Below are 18,501 nucleotides of genomic sequence, written 5' to 3' on the forward strand. Positions count from 1 at the left end.
TGTTTGTACCATTAATCTTGGGGTAAGGCTGGGTTCACACTACGTTTTTGCAATACATATTTTGCTAAAAACAGATGAAAAGAACATATGCTTTTTTGTGCATCTATTTTGATCCGTTTTTTCCAGCAAACGATGCAAAAAAAAGTGGATCAAAGCGGATGTTTTTATTTGGGGGTAAAACTGATTATGCATGTTCCTCAAGTCGTTACAATTACAACGATATGTAACATGTTTAACTTTTCTTTTATCTGATGGCTTGTAAAAAATTCAAACCATTGTTAACAAATATATGTTCCTTAAAATTGCTCTATTCCCATGCTTATAGCGCTTTTATCCTTTGGTCTATGGGGCTGTGTGAGGAGTCAATATTTGCGCCATGATGTGATCTTTCTATCGGTACCTTGATTGCGCATATACGACTTTTTGATCGCTTTTTATTACATTTTTTCTGGATTTGATGCGACCAAAAATGCGCAATTTCGCAGTTTGGGATTTTTTTTGCGCTTACGCCATTTACCGTGCGAGATCAGGAATATGATTAATTAATAGTTCGGGCGATTACGCACACGACGATACCAAACATGTTTATTTATTTACTTTTATTTAAAACATGGGAAAAGGGGGGTGATTCAAACTTTTATTAGGGGAGGGGGCTTTTTACTAATAACACTTTTTTTTTTTTTTTTTTTTTTTTACACTTATACTAGAAGCCCCCCTGAGGGAATTCTAGTATAAGTATACTGATCTCTCATTGAGATCTTTGCTGCATAGTTATACAGCAAAGATCAATGAGATCGGCACTCGGATGCTTTTGGCTGCTGCAGCCGAAAGTATCCGAGTGCCGAGTCGGGATCAGCGCCATTTTGGAGCTGACACCCGGCAGGTACAGATGTGTGGATCGCTCCTCCGGGACAACGTCCCGGAGGAGCGATCCACCCCACTCAGGGCTCCAGATGGCGACCAAAATGGTCGCCAATGCGACTGACATTTTGCAAATGGCGCCCAGATTTATTAATCTGGGCGCCATTTGCGACTGGCCCCGGCGGCGGCGCGCTGTCTCTTTAAGTATCCCCGGCTGAAGAAGAAGTGCCTGAAGAAGAAGAGGATCGCCGGGGGAGCGGGTTGTCAGGTGAGTTTGTGTGTTTATTTTTTTTAAATACTGCTTAGCATAGAGGAAAGGGGGGGGGGGGGGGGGGGGGGGGGGCATCTATAATGGGGGGAGAGGGGGGCCATCTATAAGGGGAGGGGGCATCTATAATGGGGGGGAGGAGGGGGCATCTATAAAAGGAGGGGGCCATCTATAAGTGTAGGGCAAACTGGCTGCAGACACTGGGAGATAGATATATGCACAATTATTATTATCAGGGCCCCTCAGGTGTCTGTATTGTAGGGGGTCACTTGCATTAGTCACTAGGTGAGAGATATATCTATCTATATACACATCTTGTGGGGGGTCACTATGGCTGCAGTCATAAGTCTAGCTCAGTATGTATAGACGGTGACTGGGTGACAGGCTCCCAACCCCCCGTTAGAACCCCCTATACTCACCTCATCGCGCCGGGTCACGGAGATCTCAGCCGCTGCAGCCCGGCGCGCACACTGAGAGATGAGTCCAACGCTCATAGAGAATGACGGAGCGCTGGACTCTCCCGTCATTCTCTATGAGCGTTGGACTCATCTCTCAGCGCACGCCGGGCTGCAGCGGCTGAGATCTCCGTGACCCGACCATCTTCAGAAGCGGGACCCGGCGCGATGAGGTGAGTATAGGGGGCTCTAACGGGGGGTTGGGAGCCTGTCATCCCGGCATGGGGGTCGACAGGTTCCCTTTAAGTTCAAGTTCAGAAGAGTAAGCCTCATTAAAAGGCTAGCCAAGTGAAGCTGAAGTACTGAGTCAGACTGTATATGGTTGTCAAGTTGCAAGTTTCCATGTTGAACGTTTTCAAACTAAGAAAAGAAAGGATCTAAAGGAGGAGGATGCTGCCGTGGCCTCTGCACACAGTAAGTTCCATTAAACATAACATTAATTTTACATGGTTTAAAATGTTGGCGACCAAATATTCTATTTGGCGCCTAAATTTTTCAGGTTAGGAGCCAATGGCTCCCAGGTAAATTTTTTAGTCTGGAGCCCTGCCACTAGACACCAGGGAAGTGATGCGTCCGGTAATTGGATGCAGCTGTCATCTTTGACAGCTGCATCTGATTACTGTATTATGGTGCGTTTACACAGGCAGATTTATCTGACAGATTTTGAAAGCCAAAGCCAGGAATGTATTTGAAAAGAGAAGAAATCTCAGTCTTTCCTATATGACCCATTCCCTGTTTATGGTCTGTTCCTTGCTTTGGCTTCCAAACTCTGTCAGATAAATCTGCCTGTGTAAACGCACCATTAGCAGGCACGGCGATCGGGCAGTGCTTGCTAATACCCGTGGTCCCGGGCTACACGCGGCGGTTCAGAGCAAGTTTTGTGATATAAAGCAAGTTTGCAATCTAGTTTAGCTTTTATGGAAAACAAGGCGCTTTCTGTTTTTTTACTTTATTCTCAAAAAAAACAAAAAAACAAACAAACAGTAAACAGTTAGAAAACAGGAAGTCCTGTGTATCCCAGGCCAAAAAAAAATAATAAAGAATGTATATTGCAAACTTGCTTTATTTCACATCTTCTGTTGATTTAGATTTTGAAAGTTATAACAACAGATACACTTTAGGGGCCTATTATACCAATAGATTATCTGAAAGATTTTTTTGAGCCAAAGCCAGGAATGGACTATAAACAGAATAGTAATGTCAGATAAACAAAAAAATCTGTCAGATAATCTGTTGGTGTAATAGGGCTATGGCTATGCCAAAGTACAGCTATATCCTGGCACACAAATAGCCAATCAGTGCATGGCCCTGTCGCAGTCACTGAATAGCTGGGCGGGACCTATGGGAGCCTCAGATGCAACCAGAGCACTGACCAGGTAAAGATGCTCCGGGCGGTGGCTGGTTAAAGAGAACCTATAATTTAAATTTCACTGTCCCTAATATAAAAGTTTATCTTTCCCTAAGTCTATACATGAAGATACATGAAGTATCTTTTACTTTACCCAATCCTTTGTTTCTGTGCAGCAAGGTCAGGCGCTGCCATCTTGATGACGTCACTTGCGTTCCAGCGCTGGAACGCAAGGGACGTCATCAAGATGGCAGCGCCGGCCTTGCTGCATCGGTACAGAGGAGTAGGTAAGGCATAAGATACAGACTGCAAAAGCAGCCTGTATCTTCATAAATAGACTTCATGAAGATACAGACTGCCCTTACAGACGGCCTAGACGGTCTTGATGACGTCCCTTGCATTCCAGTGCTGGAACGCAAGTGACGTCATCAAGATTGCGGCGCCGGCTTTGCTGCTCCGAAACAGTGGATTAGATAAAAGTAAAAAATACAGACTGCAAAGGCAGTCTGTATCTTTATGAATAGATAACAGGGACACATACACAGCGATCTTGCGCTGTATAGTGCGAGATCACTGAGTATTGACAGAGCGGCAGGCAAAGGATCATGGGAACCTTTCCCGTCGCTCTGCATGATGGGTGGGAGTTTCCTGTCTCATACCGACTCTTTTGAAAAGAGCTGGCACAGCAAATAAATTAAAAACGGGGCCACAAAATTAATTATATTTGTAAAAGTTAATAAAAAAGATTAAAATTTAATAGAATAAAAAAATTTTTTACAAAAAAATCGGCCGTGATTGGTTCTCTTTAAGGGGGCCAGCATTTACATACTAGCAGCGGAATGAAAACCCCATTCAAACTCACAGTTGTGGGAATCAGATTTTACTGCAGAACTCCAGTATTCCAGTTTGCTGCACTTCACAAGCTCAGGGAAAGCCTCTATATTATGGAAGCACAGACAGATATATGAAAGGTACTATAGGACTCCATGTCCTATCAACTTCCTAACAGAGTCAGCAGTGAATGTGAATTGCTGCTGCCAGATTTCCTTTAAAAACTAGCAGGGACTAGGGCCCGAGTCTCCCCCATGCCTGACTGATAGATGCATGAAACTAAAGATAGGGATCAGAGATACAGAAACTGTCTAGTGGCTTCCAGCTACATCTGATGTAACCATTTTCGTCAAAATAGACACAGTCATTGCATCTATAATCTGCTATTCTCTGGAAAAGGATAAAATATAATACTGTAAATAAAAAATAAAAAAAGGCCCCAGCAAAATTCAGTGGAAAAAACAAGGCGTTAAGTCTGTTGCACACTGGAAACCAACGGCAACTGACATACCCTATTGACTTAAAGGGGTTATCCAAGTAACAAAAACAATATTCTAAATGATCCCCAATACCACCCTATGTCTAATATACATGTATAACATATCCTGCACCCTTTCCCTGTTTTTTTCTCATACTTATCAGCTCTGGACATGTAAAATCATCTTCTCTGTGTCCACTGTGACAACACGCTGCTCCCTCCCCCCCCCCTTTGTAGTAACAGGACATGTGATCTCCTCTCTGGGGGCCGGGTTAGCTGTCTATTGACTTGGTAACCCGACCCCAGGAGACATTATTTGCATAATCTTCATGCACCTGAGCTGCTTCGCCCAATCAATTGTTTAAAGTGAATGTACCACAAGGCCTAGGCAGAAGCACTGGAGGCGGGCCGACCCACCCTTAGTGGGAGGAAACCCTAGCCCCTCTATGATAGGGTTCCATTGATTCTAATGGAGTCACGTCATGGAGGGGCTAGGGTTTCTTCCCACTAAGGGTGGGTCGGCCCGCCTCCAGTGTTTCAGCCTGGGCCTGGTGGTACAGTCACTTTAACGATTTTGAAGTAACAATTTCTTTTTTTTAAGCCGAACAACGTTTAGACGGAAAGACAAATCGTTCGAAAAATCACTTTAAGGGTACAAACCCACTTGACGTATTTGCTGCGTGAATCAGTCTTAAAAATAAGCAGGCAAAACGCAGGTTGGCTTTATACAATTGTTATGCGTTAAAATACGCAATTGCGTATTTTTGAAGCGTGAAGCTTGTTGTTAGCAGAGCATCAGTTGTTAACAACCTGTGTGAAAAACGCATGTAGCTTCACGCTTCAAAAATACGCAATTGCGTATTTTTAACGCAGAACAATTGTATAAAGCCAACCTGCGTTTTGCCTGCTTATTTTTAAGGGTATATTCACACGAACGGGCTCACAGCGAGATTCTCGCTGCGAGCCCGGCAGGTCCTGGCAGTTCCCATACACTACATACTTGCTGCGGTCTAAACGACCGCAGCGAGTATGTAATTATACCGCCCTTAACCCCTTCTGCTCCCGCCCGGCTCCCCCACTGTAAGCATACTTTACCTGTCCGGCGTCCTGCTCTCCCGTCCGGCCAATCAGTGACTGCGGCTGGGCAACACACTGATTGGCCGGACGGGAGAGCAGGACGCCGTACCCGTGCAGCGGGGACAGGTAAAGTATGCTTACAGCGGGGGAGCCGGGCGGGAGCAGAAGGGGTTAAGGGCGGTATAATTACATACTCGCTGTGGTCGTTTAGACCGCAGCAAGTATGTAGTGTATGGGAACTGCCAGGACCTGCCGGGCTCGCAGCGAGAATCTCGCTGCGAGCCCGTTTGTGTGAATATACCCTAAGACTGATTCATGCAGCAAATACGTCAAGTGGGTTTTTACCCAAGATTGCTTAAAGGGGTTGTCCGGCGATAAAAAATTATTCACAGAATAACACACATTACAAAGTTATACAACTTTGTAATGTATGTTATGTCTGTGAATGGCCCCCTTCCCCGTGTCCCACCACCCCCACCCGTGTACCCGGAAGTGTGGTGCGCTATACATTACCTGTCACGTGCCGACCATGGTCTCCGATCCTCAGCAGTGACGTGTTCTTCGGGAGGCCGGCGGATCTTCCCGAGTGCCGGCCGCCCTCTGCAGCGTCATCCGAAGCTCAGCCGCGATTGGCTGAGCATAACTGTGCTCAGTCAATCGCGGCTGAGCGGCTGATGACGCGGTCACCTCATCAGCTGCTCAGCTGCGATTGGCTGAGCACAGTTATGCTCAGCCAATCGCGGCTGAGCTTCGGATGACGCTGCAGAGGGTGGCCGGCACTCGGGAAGATCCGCCGGCCTCCCGAAGAAGACGTCACTGCTGACGATCGGAGACCGTGGACGACACGAGATGCGGTGAGTATAATGCACCACACTTCCGGGTCTAGCGTGGGTGGGGGGAAACACGGGGAAGGGGGCCATTCACAGACATAACATACATTACAAAGTTGTATAACTTTGTAATGTGTGTTATTCTGTGAATAATTTTTTATCGCCGGACAACCCCTTTAAGGCCATCTCACACACTAGGATGAATCTTTGAAAGACTCTTTAGACGAAGCGATCCGACAATTATCTGCGAACGACCAACGATGATTTGAGAACATGTTGAAATACCAAGATGAACGTTTCTCGCTGGTCGCTTAATCATTAGCTGTGTTTACAGAAGCCGATTATTGCTCAAATGCCATTATCTTGAAATCTCGAACGATAATCCCTCCGTGTAAAAGGACCATTAGGGTGCCTTCACACATAGATTTCTCTGATTTTTGAAGCCAAAGCCAGGAACAGACTATAAACAGGGAACAGTTCATAAAGGAAAGACTGAAATTTCTCCTCTTTTCAAATTCATTCCTGGCTTTGGCTTCAAAAATCTGTCAGATAAATCTCTCTGTGTAAAGGCACCCTTACATGTGTCCCTAAATCCTAGGTTTCTATAATATGAAAAGTTATAGTTCTATCTTAGCTTGTTGTCAGTGAATGCAGGCATATGCACCTGTCTTTGTGTCACAGCTCTGTATATTGTAAGTGTTATAGATGTTCTTAGAGTCTGAATGGAACTAGAATGTTTTCATTCACAGTCAGCAAGCAGAGATCTAAACCTACACTACAACCCCCGGTAAACAGATGCCTGTTATGCAGCACATAGCTACACCAATGCGCCAATCAGCTCTGCTACATCATCAGCTAGTATGGAATACATATTGGCGTTAGGCCGGGTTCACACTGCGTTTTTGCAATCCGTTTTTTGCAAAAAACGGATTGCAAAAACGCAGTGTGAACCTAGCCTTATATGTTCCAAAATCAGTGAAAAGACAGTCCTGTGTTTACTGTGCAATAGTAATGACAGTAGTGGGTAGGAAAGAAAGCTAAGGGGGCGAGTACACAAATGGACCACTCAGGCAGATGCATGATGGGAAATGTAGTTTCCTCGCCAGCGCCATCTTGGATAGAGATCGGCTTTTAGAAAAACTTGTAACTCAGGAATGGCAGCAGCTAGAAAGACAGAAGATGGCTCAAAATACTCAGGGGACTTGGTGAGTAAGACCAGTTAGGTTTAGGAGTAGGGATGGTCCAAACAGAGTTCGGTTCGGGTTCGTAAGAACCCGAACTCTTGGCAATGATTCCCGCTGTCTGCCCGCTCCGTGGAGAGGGTGGATACAGCGGGAGGACCGCCTGGAAAACTGGGATACAGCCATAGCCATAGGCTGTATCCCAGTTTTCCAGGCGGTCCTCCCGCTATATCCGCCCGCTGCACGGAGCGGGCAGACAGCGGGAATCTGATGCCAAGGCGTTCGGGTTCATACGAACCAGAACCTCAGCAGTTTCGGACCATCCCTATTTGGGAGCATTTCACTTTTTAGCTCTTAGGTGGATAACCCCTTTAATAAGGTTGTCAGGTTTACGGCGTGGCGTCAGGCCTTTTCACTGGATGAAATACAAGAGCATGCTACATTATTTTGTTTGATATTCTGAACAGAGGGTCCTAATGTAGTATTATAACTGGTGTGCCCGCCCAGCCTACTTCTATGAGTTGCTATTTCCTGTCTCAATAACGCGTAAATATACTGAGGAAAGGATACAACGTACCACTCTAAATGAAAACAAAGACATGTAATAACATTGTAGGTCCCTGGTGGCACAGCTGATAGGACGTCACAGTGTATTCATGTGACCTGGCTGCATACTGTACATGGCGGACTGTGTGCGGACGTCATGTACAAGCTCTAGCCTGGGCGTAAGTGACACCCGTTACCGAGTGCAATGTCAGGTAACCTGATCTCCACAAACACACCGCACCTCGCACAGCCGCATTACAGCTTCCCACAAAGAACACAAAAGGCACAACTTTAGTGATTTTACATAGGACTGCAGGTAACCTATGCAGTCCTAATAGTGTCTTATTTTTTTATGCATAAATCACAGACAACTAACACTTCTTATGGAGACATCCGAGACCACACTATACCATGAAGCAGTGTGTATCCAGAGAAAGTCAGGGTAATGTGCACAGTCTCTGACATACATGCAGCCATTCTATTATGGAGAAAACAGTCCCCGTCCCGGAAGGTCCAGGCGGCTGTCAGCACTGACACACACACAGTGCAGCCGGGCTGTGCCAGCTCTGCTACATCCATACAGCAGGGTACATAGCGCTGTGCAGGGCGGCCAGGTGACACTTGTTGCAGCTCTGTGAGAGGAGGAGGGCGGTTACTGCTGTGAGGCGCTGTACACACTGTAGGAAGTCATTGTAGTTATGCAGGTAATGGAAAGTTTCCCAGTGCGCTGACACCACAGCCCGCGCCCTCACTACACCCGGGTTCAAGCCCAGCCCGCCCTCCTGTGCACTCACCTGGGCCAAAGGGCGACAGAAAAGTAGTAAGTCTTGCTGGTAACAGTTTACATTACAGTATCACACAGATAGTTGTCTCTGACACCGCGGCCGTCTGCTGTACTACTGGCGCCATGATCTTCACTTCAGACCGGAGAATACTTCCGGGCTTAGCCCCGGTGACCGCCTCCCTATTGCCCCCTACCGTCCAGTCCTGGTTACTGCAGTGTATAGTTAGTTCCCCTTTTGACTCGCTGACTTGGGAAGGTCAGGTGACTGGGGAGTCACGTGAGGCGGGATCTGAGCGGATTGCTGGCAGTGTGTGGAAAGTGAGGCGGTGACGAGTTTATCACATTAGGGCAGTGTCTCTCGAGTTGTGGCTCAGCTGCTGCTGCACAACTACAACTCCCAGCGTGTCCTTAGAACGGCATTCTGGGGTTTGTAGTTTTGGGTCAGCTGGGGAGCAGCGCTTTAGGTGGGTTTCTTATAGGGAGCTGTAATAAAACATGGGCAGCTACTTATGGATTACTATAACAGATGTAGCTCATCATTTAACCCTTTCTGCTACAGTACTATAGTCTGCATTACTACAGCCACATTGTGTTACATGCAGAACTATCCGGACAGGTGCTAGTTAGGATTCAGGGGGCCCCATAGCAAAATATTGTAAGGACCCCCACCCTCCCCTACACACAACACAAAGCACTGCATGGTGATGTGACCAAAAAATAAAATCTCTTGTGGCCAGAGGCAGAATCCTGTATGCAACTACAAAAGTGACTGGCAGAGCAGAGAGCCAATGGCTGCTTGCTCTGTCAGTCCACTGTATTTATTGTATGTGTTATTTTGTGAATAAATGTTTAGCGCCGCACTACCCCTTTAACCCTTTAAGGACATGGCCCATTTTCGTTTTTACGTTTTCGGTTTTTCCTCCTTGTGTTTAAAAGGTCATAGCACTTGCATTTTTCCACCTAGAAACCCACATGACCCCTTATTTTTTGCATCACTAATTGTACTTTGCAATTACAGGCTGAATTTTTGCATAAAGTACACTGCGAAACCAGAAAAAAATTCAAAGTGTGGTGAAATTGAAAAAAAAAACGCATTTCTTTTATTTGGGGGAAATGTGTTTTTACGCCATTAGCCCTGGGGTAAAACTGACTTGTTATGCATGTTCCTCAAGTCGTTACGATTAAAACGATATGTAACATGTATAACTTATATTGTATCTGATGGCCTGTAAAAAATTCAAACCGTTGTTAACCAATATACGTTCCTTAAAATCGCTCCATTCCCAGGCTTATAGCACTTTTATCCTTTGGTCTATGGGGCTGGGCGAGGTGTCATTTTTTGCGCCATGATGTGATCTTTCTATCGGTACCTTGATTGCGCATATACGACTTTTTGATCGCTTTATATTACATTTTTTCTGGATTTGATGCGACCAAAAATGCGCAATTTTGCACTTTGGGATTTTTTTTGCGCTGACGCCGTTTACCGTACGAGATCAGGAATGTGATTAATTAATAGTTCGGGCGATTACGCACGCGGCGATAGCAAACATGTTTATTTATTTATTTGTTTACTTTTATTTAAAACCTGGGAAAAGGGGGGTGATTCAGACTTTTATTAGGGGAGGGGGCTTTTTACTATTAACAACACTTTTTTTTTTTTACACATATACTAGAAGCCCCTCTGGGGGACTTCTAGTATATACACTTGGATCTCTCATTGAGATCTCTGCAGCATAGATATGCTGCAGAGATCCATGAGATCGGCACTCGTTTGCTTTCGGCTGCTGCAGCAGGAAGTAAACGAGTGCCGAGCCGGGGACGGCGCCATCTTGGACGCGTCCCCGGCCGGCATCAGTAACGGAGATCGCTCCTCCGGGACAAGGTCCCGGAGGAGCGATCTCCCCCACTAGACCCCAGGGAAACGTTGCCTCCGGTAATCGGAGGCAGCTGTCAACTTTGACAGCTGCCTCCGATTAGCTAATTAGCGGGCACGGCGATCAGACCGTGCCCGCTAATAGCGGCGGTCCCGGGCTACACGCGGCACCCGGGATCGCGGCACTTCAAAGCGGCCCCGCTTTGAAGTGCAAGTGAGGACATATGACGTACGCATACGTCCTATGTCCTTAAGAGGTTAAAGGAGAAGTCCGGCCAAAATAAATTTTTGATATGTTGTTACTTATGAAAATTTATACAAATTTCTAATGTACATTAATTATGGGAAATGCACATATAGGGCTATTTCCCTTAATTTAGTAGATCAGGAAGTATTAGAATTCTCTCAGATCCAGTGACCTCACGACCAAAGGTGTAATTCCTATGGAGTGTCCAGCAGAGGGCGCTCTATATATTGAAGTCTATGGGACTTTATTGTGTCTATAGATGTCTATGTAAAGTAATGTAATGTAGTGTAGTGTAGTGTACAGTATGTTTTATTAAATGAATACATCTATGGAATACTTTGGGGAGTAAGGGTACATGCTCCCCAAAGTATTGCATAAATGTATTCATTCAATATATTTGGATATCACAGTAAGCCCATCGATCCGCCGCATTCCCGGCGCCTGCCGATCTGCCGCATTCTCGCCGATCTGGACTATATACACTGAACTACAGCTCCCATCATCTGCTTATAGTATGAGCAGATGTTGAGAGCTGTAGCTGGGTTATGGATATGACTTGCCTGCCGCCGCTGATGCCACTGCTTATGCCGCCGGGCGCAGGGGGGAGCCGCTCAGTACATAGGAGCGCTCCCTCCTCCTCCTCCTTCTTCCGGGATACCTTCCCCCCTATACCACTGCTGACTCCCCGCCTGGCCACCGCTCTCCGCTCTCATCTACAGGCTCCCGAGCCGGTATATGAAAGCCGAGAGCGGTGGCCAGGCGGGGAGTCAGCAGTGGTATAGGGGGGAAGGTATCCCGGAAGAAGGAGGAGGAGGGGGGAGCGCTCCTATGTACTGAGCGGCTCCCCCCTGCGCCCGGCGGCATAAGCAGTGGCATCAGCGGCGGCAGGCAAGTCATATCCATAACCCAGCTACAGCTCCCAACACCTGCTCATACTATAAGCAGATGATGGGAGCTGTAGTTCAGTGTATATAGTCCGGATCGTCGGGAATGCGGCAGATCGGCGGGCGCCGGGAATGCGGCGGATCGGCGGGCTTACTGTGATATCCTAATATATTGAATGAATACATTTATGCAATACTTTGGGGAGCAAGTACCCTTGCTCCCCAAAGTATTCCATAGATGTATTCATTCAATAAAGCATACTCTACACTACACTACATTACATTACTTTACATAGACATCTATAGACACAATTAAGTCCCATAGACTTCTATATATAAAGCGCCCTCTGCTGGACACTCCATAGGAATTACACCTTTGGTGGTGAGGTCACTGGATCTGAGAGAATTCTAACACTTCCTGATCTACTAAATTAAGGGAAATAGCCCTATATGTGCATTTCCCATAATTAATGTACATTAGAAATTTGTATAACTTTTCATAAGTAACAACATATCAAAAATTAATTTGGGCCGGACTTCTCCTTTAAAGGGGTAGTGCGGCGCTAAACATTTATTCACAAAATAACACACATTACAAAATTATACAACTTTGTATTGTATGTTATGTATGTGAATGGCCCCCTTCCCCGTGTCCCACCACCCCTAAAGCGTGGTGCATTATACTCACCGCATTCGTGTCGACCCACGACTGCCATCTTGTGACAATGAGGGGGGCCGGCATGAGGGATGACTGGAGCGGTTCGGCCGGCCTCCTGAAGATGTCATCATTGTCCCAAGATGGCGGCCGGGGGTCGACACGAATGCGGTGAGTATAATGCACCACACTTCCGGGGTGGGGGGGAACACGGGGAAGGGGGCCATTCACATACATAACATACATTACAAAGTTGTATAACTTAGTAATGTGTGTTATTTTGTGAATAAATGTTAAGCGCCACACTACCCCTTTAACTATAAGGGCCTATTAGGAGCCCTTATGTATAAATACATAAGTGCAGGAGCAGACTACCTTCTGCTTAACCCCTTATGTACTGCTGTGTGTAAGTAACCCAAAGTTCAGAAGACAGGGAGATCTCTGATTACTGCTGATGCACTGATAAACCCTGACCTCTGCACAGAGCTCTTTTTGTCTGCTTGTTAACCCTTTTTTATGTTGTGGCATGTAAGTAAACATTGGGCCACTTACACACTGCAGTACATAAGGGTTTAAGCAAAAGGACACAGGTCGGCTCTTACCTTCTCCCCCGGGCCCCTCTCCTGCAGGGGCCCCATAGCAACTGCTACCCTGCCTCTATGGTAGCTACGCCACTGTATCCTAACTATTAAGGGTCCATTCACATGGGAAGGATCTGCAGCAGATTGGATGTCACTGATTTGGAGCTGCAGATTTTTATGCTGTTTTTTGTCATCCCGCCTTCCACACACAAAAGGGACATTTATCAAGGTGCGTCCCTGGAGTATGCTATGGGAAAGGGACAGAACACAATGAGAGAACGGCTGAACAGAATGATGTAAGTAATGCACCGATCTGTTCAGCATTTCTGTCACTAATTTATGCTGCCCTGATTTAGGGTGGAATAAACCTAGTGACAGATTTTCTTTAAGTTTTACGCTTGGAAACAAGCATAAAACAGGCTCCAAAGCAGGTGTAGATTCTTTTGCAATTCCGGCGCCTGTGGCTTTACTATGAGGCGTGCACCTCTTAGTAAATCCGTTCAGGAAAAAGGGGACAGGGCTTTATCTAAGACTGACGTATGAGTAAGTCAGTCGTGATTAATGTCCCCCAGAGAAAAAATCAAGTCTTCCCACCTCCTTCTGCACTCAATATGAAAAAAGGGGCTTTGCCTACTTTGCACAAAAAAATGCACCTGAATCTTGCTGAAAGTTCTGGGGGACTTCAAGCCAAGTAAAAGATGGTGTAAACTTTGCACCAAAAAACTAGACAGTCTGAAAAACCTAGCACATTTAAAGATAGTCTAGTCTAACTGCCATATTAGGCGGCCTGATTACTACTGTAAGTGAGCACCGATCTGCTAAATCACTGCTCGCTTATAGAGCCTTTTAAACAACTCGATGGTCATGCTCAACAGACATTGTTAGCGATGTCCGTGCAGCCCTTGCTTTAAAGTGTCAGTGTCAATATAACTTTCTAAATCAACAGTAGATGTGATATAAAGCAAGTTTGCAATTTACACTGATTATTTTTTTATTTTTTTTTTTAGTTATGGAAAACACGACACTTCCTGTTTTGTGATTTTTTTTGCTCAGAAAACAGGAACATGACAGGGCCTGTGTATCCCAGGTCATCTGAGCGCTCACAGAGAGAAGGCAGTCATGTGACTGATGGACACATTGAGCCGTGACTCTCTGTACTGGCCGGAATTCCTGTGTTTAGTCTCTTTTTTTCAGAAAATCTGCCTTTAGGAGACTGGACATGGATTTCTGGTAAGTTCAGCTTTGTTTTACAGCATGATAACAACAACAAAAAAATTACACACACTGGTTTGTGATAGATGTGAAAGATGATCTTAAAATAAGGGATGTAGTACCTGCCTACACCACTAGATGTCACTCTATCAATTAGAAATTACCCACAAATAAAATTGTATACAAATAGAAAAACACAATGGGCTTAATTCATAAAAAGTATAAAGAATTTTTATTGTATATAATAGGTACCAATACATAAACAATTTTTACCAATATAAAATGAAGTTTTAAAAAATATGACCCCAGTAAAAACACATATAAGATAGGTGTCAGCAATACGGTATTATACCCACAACAATTTTCTAATATGGGAATATAGCTATAAGGTGCATAAAGTTATATACTGTTCTAGTATTGCCTCAATATCATTCCGCATGTAAACAAAAAAAGCCAAGTGGCCACTATAGCGTTTAAAGCATATTGCACATACCCATGTTTGTCTGACACCGCACAAGCCGTTCCTACGTACGTTTCGCTGTTGCATGCTTCCTCGGGGAACTTGAGTTACTAGTAAACAGTATGACTACGTTCACACAGAGCAAAATGGGCGGATTACGCGAGGAAATATTTCCGCCTGAAATCAACTGACGCTGAATTCCGAGCAGAATATAAGCAGAATGTAAGCAGAATCACTGCGTATTCCGCTAGGAAAGTGTTCAGCTCGTAATCAGCTCTTGACAAATTCAGCGCGGAATACTCGAGGAATCCGCACTGAATCCGCATGCATTCAGCGCAGAAATTCAGCGAGTATTTGGCGAGTAAACTAGACTATACCAGAATATATAGTAGAATCCTCCTCCCCCCTTTTTTCCCCATTTCCGTGCTGATTCAGCGCGTAATTTCCGCTTGTATTACGCTTGTATTCCGCGCTGAATGCGCGCGTATTCCGCGCTGAAACAGAAAAACAGAGCCCCATTGGTTTGTATAGGCTTCCGCTAGTGGAAGAATGAACATGTTCATTCTTCTGGCGGAAAGCGGATTAGTTCAGTGCGGAAATTCCACTGTGTGAACTGCAGAGCAGAATTTCCATTCAACACAATGGAAATTAGCTCTGCACCTATTTTAACGGCTGAAATTTCAGCGCTGATTCAGCGCAGAAATTCAGCTGCTTTTGCTCTGTGTGAACGAGCCCTATACAGTATACAGCTGCTACAATTTAGATATGTTTTCATTTTATACGTTTTATTACTACTTGTATTTGTAAATATTTGTAATTTATGAAACAACACCAAACAATTGGCAGAAAGCAAAAGTAACAATATAAGAACTAAAACTCCAGCATTAGTCCAGAAGATGAAGTCAAAGTCCACCAGGGTGCTCAGTGTCCAGAAGTGTCTCTGCAGGCCAATGTCCTGTTCAGTATAGTACTACCAAGAGGCAGCAAGTATAATCTTTATTACACTGTCACCAAGGATTTATAAACTTGCTGAAAGACAGCGATCAGCCAAAGATCGGTTCCTCAGCAGATCATTGTCTTTATTTCATGTGTGATCTCTGCCCAAATCAGCCTTATTCGGCAGATATTTGCTTTGTGTAATAGGGCCCTATGCTTGCACACAAGATTTACCCTTTCATGAACTGTAGTGTGACATCTAAGAACAGTTATCAGGCAGTCATGCGTGTCCTTAAAAATAGGAAATGAAAGCTACTATTCCTTGTCACAAGTAAAAACCCTACTGCTATGGTAACAAAAAGGAAATGTCCTCTTTGAGAAACATAGTCATGGGGATTTGTGCTTGGGTAATACTGTTTTTGGGGCATGAATTACATGGTGCACTTTGTTAAAGCATTGAGTTGTTATGGAAAATATATGCCTGTGTTGGAAATGGAAATTGGTCTACACCATGATCAGTAAATTTGTATGTAAATTGACTGTGTATTTCCTGGGGGATTATTATATTATCAGGGGTGTAAGGGGGGGACATTACTTGGTATATAAAAAAAAATATGTGTCTGTTTGCTGACTGCTGGCTGATGTTTCAGTCCTTAACAGGCATGGGGCTGGTGAAATATGGTTTTATCTAGGCTTGGTTCAGTTTGATAAAGGTCACCCTCTTCACACTGGGGCAAGACAGCCTCATCCTTATGGGTCTCCCAATGGCCCCTGTCTCAATAAACACCCTCTCAGATGTCACACTGGTGGCTGGGCAGGACAGCAGGGTCAGAGCAAACTCTGCCAGCTGCGGCCAGATGTCACACCGGGTCAAAAATATTTAGAGGCAATGGTGACTCCAAGTATGACTCCGGATCCCCTGACCTTTGACTATCATGAGCTGACTTTTGTCTGGATTCTGATTTGGTACCTCTGCTGGTCATTTAGTGTGACCTCGACCAGAGATGACGCCCATTGGTGTTTGAGACCCCTGCCCCTATAATTCCTCCTCTTCCTCCTTCACCACCGCTTCTTCCCTTTCCGGGTTCATTTTTACATGGAAGACCGTAGCACTGCTCCTCTAGGTGATGATGTTCCTCAATGCAGTCTCCATGACATGAAACAGGGGAATGATGTCATTTAGACTGTAATCATTGCAGCTGACCAACAGAGTAAATACCTCAAATGGTCCCTGAAATTGGCAGACATCACGCATCATCTGTTAATGTGTGACCTTAAAATTACAGTTCGGCGTGAATCTGCCAGAATGCGTGATGAGGAAGTCAGAGACCGCCAATCTCTGTTGGTACAGCCGATCCAACATGTGGAGGGACGAGTTCCACTGTGTCGGCACATGGCGGATCAGCCGATGTTATTGCAGTCCATGATTGCGTTGAAGAGGGTGTTAGGTGTTACATGTGAGGCTGTAGTGGGTATAAAGTTTCCTCACCATCTTCAGGAGATCCTTCAGTCCTGGGAAGTACAGCCTGACAGCACAGGGCTTGGCAGCATTGATACGCCACAGGAACAGGGTTTGTTTTGGTGTGATAACCGAACAAGGTGGTGGAGGCAGACGATAAGATCTCTGGATTATGTGCATGGAGAAATCTAGAAGGCGATAGCGGGGTGACCTCCATTACTTGTTGCCGTTGCAGCTCTCCCTGATAATCTATTATCCAGTGTAACGTCATGGACATATACTTCCCCTGGTCATAGCTGGAACGCTAGACGTCCGTGCTTAGGTGCACCCAATGTGAGGCACAGAGCTGCAAGGAGATGCCAAGCTTCTGTAAAGTTTATGGTGTTATGCACAATGCAAAGGGAGTCCACATTTAGTTAGTTAGAATGGTTAAGAGTATAGTATTGCAGCCTTTGTTGTTTACAGGTAAGAAGTGGTGTGGGAGTCCCAGTTCTTCCAGGCATTAGGGTGATGGTTCAGATAGCATCATGGTCTTTGCCACTACCAATGTGGAAAAACTACCACACTACTGATCGCAGTGAGCGGTTCTTTGTAGCTGTTGTACTGCTAGACTGCAAGTCCCCCCGCTGCCTTGGGGTACCCCTTAAGTGCCTGTGCCTTCCTAAACAGCAGTCTGGCAACAAACTGACGCTGTACCCCTCCCCCTTTGCCTCTGGACCGACAAGCTGTGGATGGGATCTAACGCTGCCTCGTGGAATAAATACATTTTCATCCCCTGATAAAAACACTAAGCTTGACAGAAGCTGTCTTGCTGATGGTCCTCCAAAGCTGACTTAAAGGGGAACTCCACATAAGAAAAATTTGTTTTCTATTGAAAGCTATATAGATGTGTCTATACAATGTATTACCATATCTATATGGTTCTGCCACACTGGTAACTGATTGACATCCAGGAAGTAAAAAAAATGATCTCTGTGCCAATTCACATTGTCTCCTTGTCTCACTGCTCTCCCACCTTAGGAGACAAATATTGCATGTCTCTGTCTCACATTGTGTGTGTTTGCTGAGCACAGGCTGATGATGCAGACAGGGGGCAGGGCGTGATGTCACAGGAGGCTTGGCTGGATCCCCCAATCCCCTGAGTGATCCCACCAGCCTCTGTAAACATGTTCATTCTTCAGCGCGGAGAGTTGTGAAACTACCAAAAATCCATTTGTTTTGGGGTCTTTGTTCTGTATCGTGTTTCTGTACTTCCTGATTAAGCAGTTGTACACAGTACTACAGGTTCCAGAATGCATTGCTTTCCTTCAGGTGTTTATCGCAGTCCTCCATCCTGCCCATTCCCCTCCCAAAACTGTTGCAGAATATCTAGGCTATGTTCACACATTGCAGTTTCATTATGTTACTGAATTAATTGCAGTACTTTATCATTTCATTGTGTTCCCACCCACACAGCACGCTGTATTCTCTACCTGTATCACCACACAGCACACAATTACTACCTGTAACTCTGATATTGGAAAAAAGTAAAC

The 18,501-nt window shown here is 45.2% G+C and overlaps 1 protein-coding gene across 3 annotated transcripts in view; it reads right to left on the minus strand.

Moving 5' to 3' along the window:
* Positions 1-8,854, minus strand: part of DENND4C (DENN domain containing 4C) — a 97,949-nt gene extending 89,095 nt beyond the window's left edge. For all 3 annotated transcript variants that reach the window (XM_069962050.1, XM_069962049.1, XM_069962048.1), the window contains exon 1: positions 8,670-8,854. The gene's annotated coding sequence lies outside the window, so the exon portion shown is untranslated. The remainder of the gene's footprint in view (positions 1-8,669) is intronic.
* Between the last annotated feature and the right edge of the window lie 9,647 nt (positions 8,855-18,501).

The sequence above is a fragment of the Dendropsophus ebraccatus genome, chromosome 3, assembly GCF_027789765.1.
Source record: "Dendropsophus ebraccatus isolate aDenEbr1 chromosome 3, aDenEbr1.pat, whole genome shotgun sequence".
Classification (NCBI taxonomy): domain Eukaryota; kingdom Metazoa; phylum Chordata; class Amphibia; order Anura; family Hylidae; genus Dendropsophus; species Dendropsophus ebraccatus.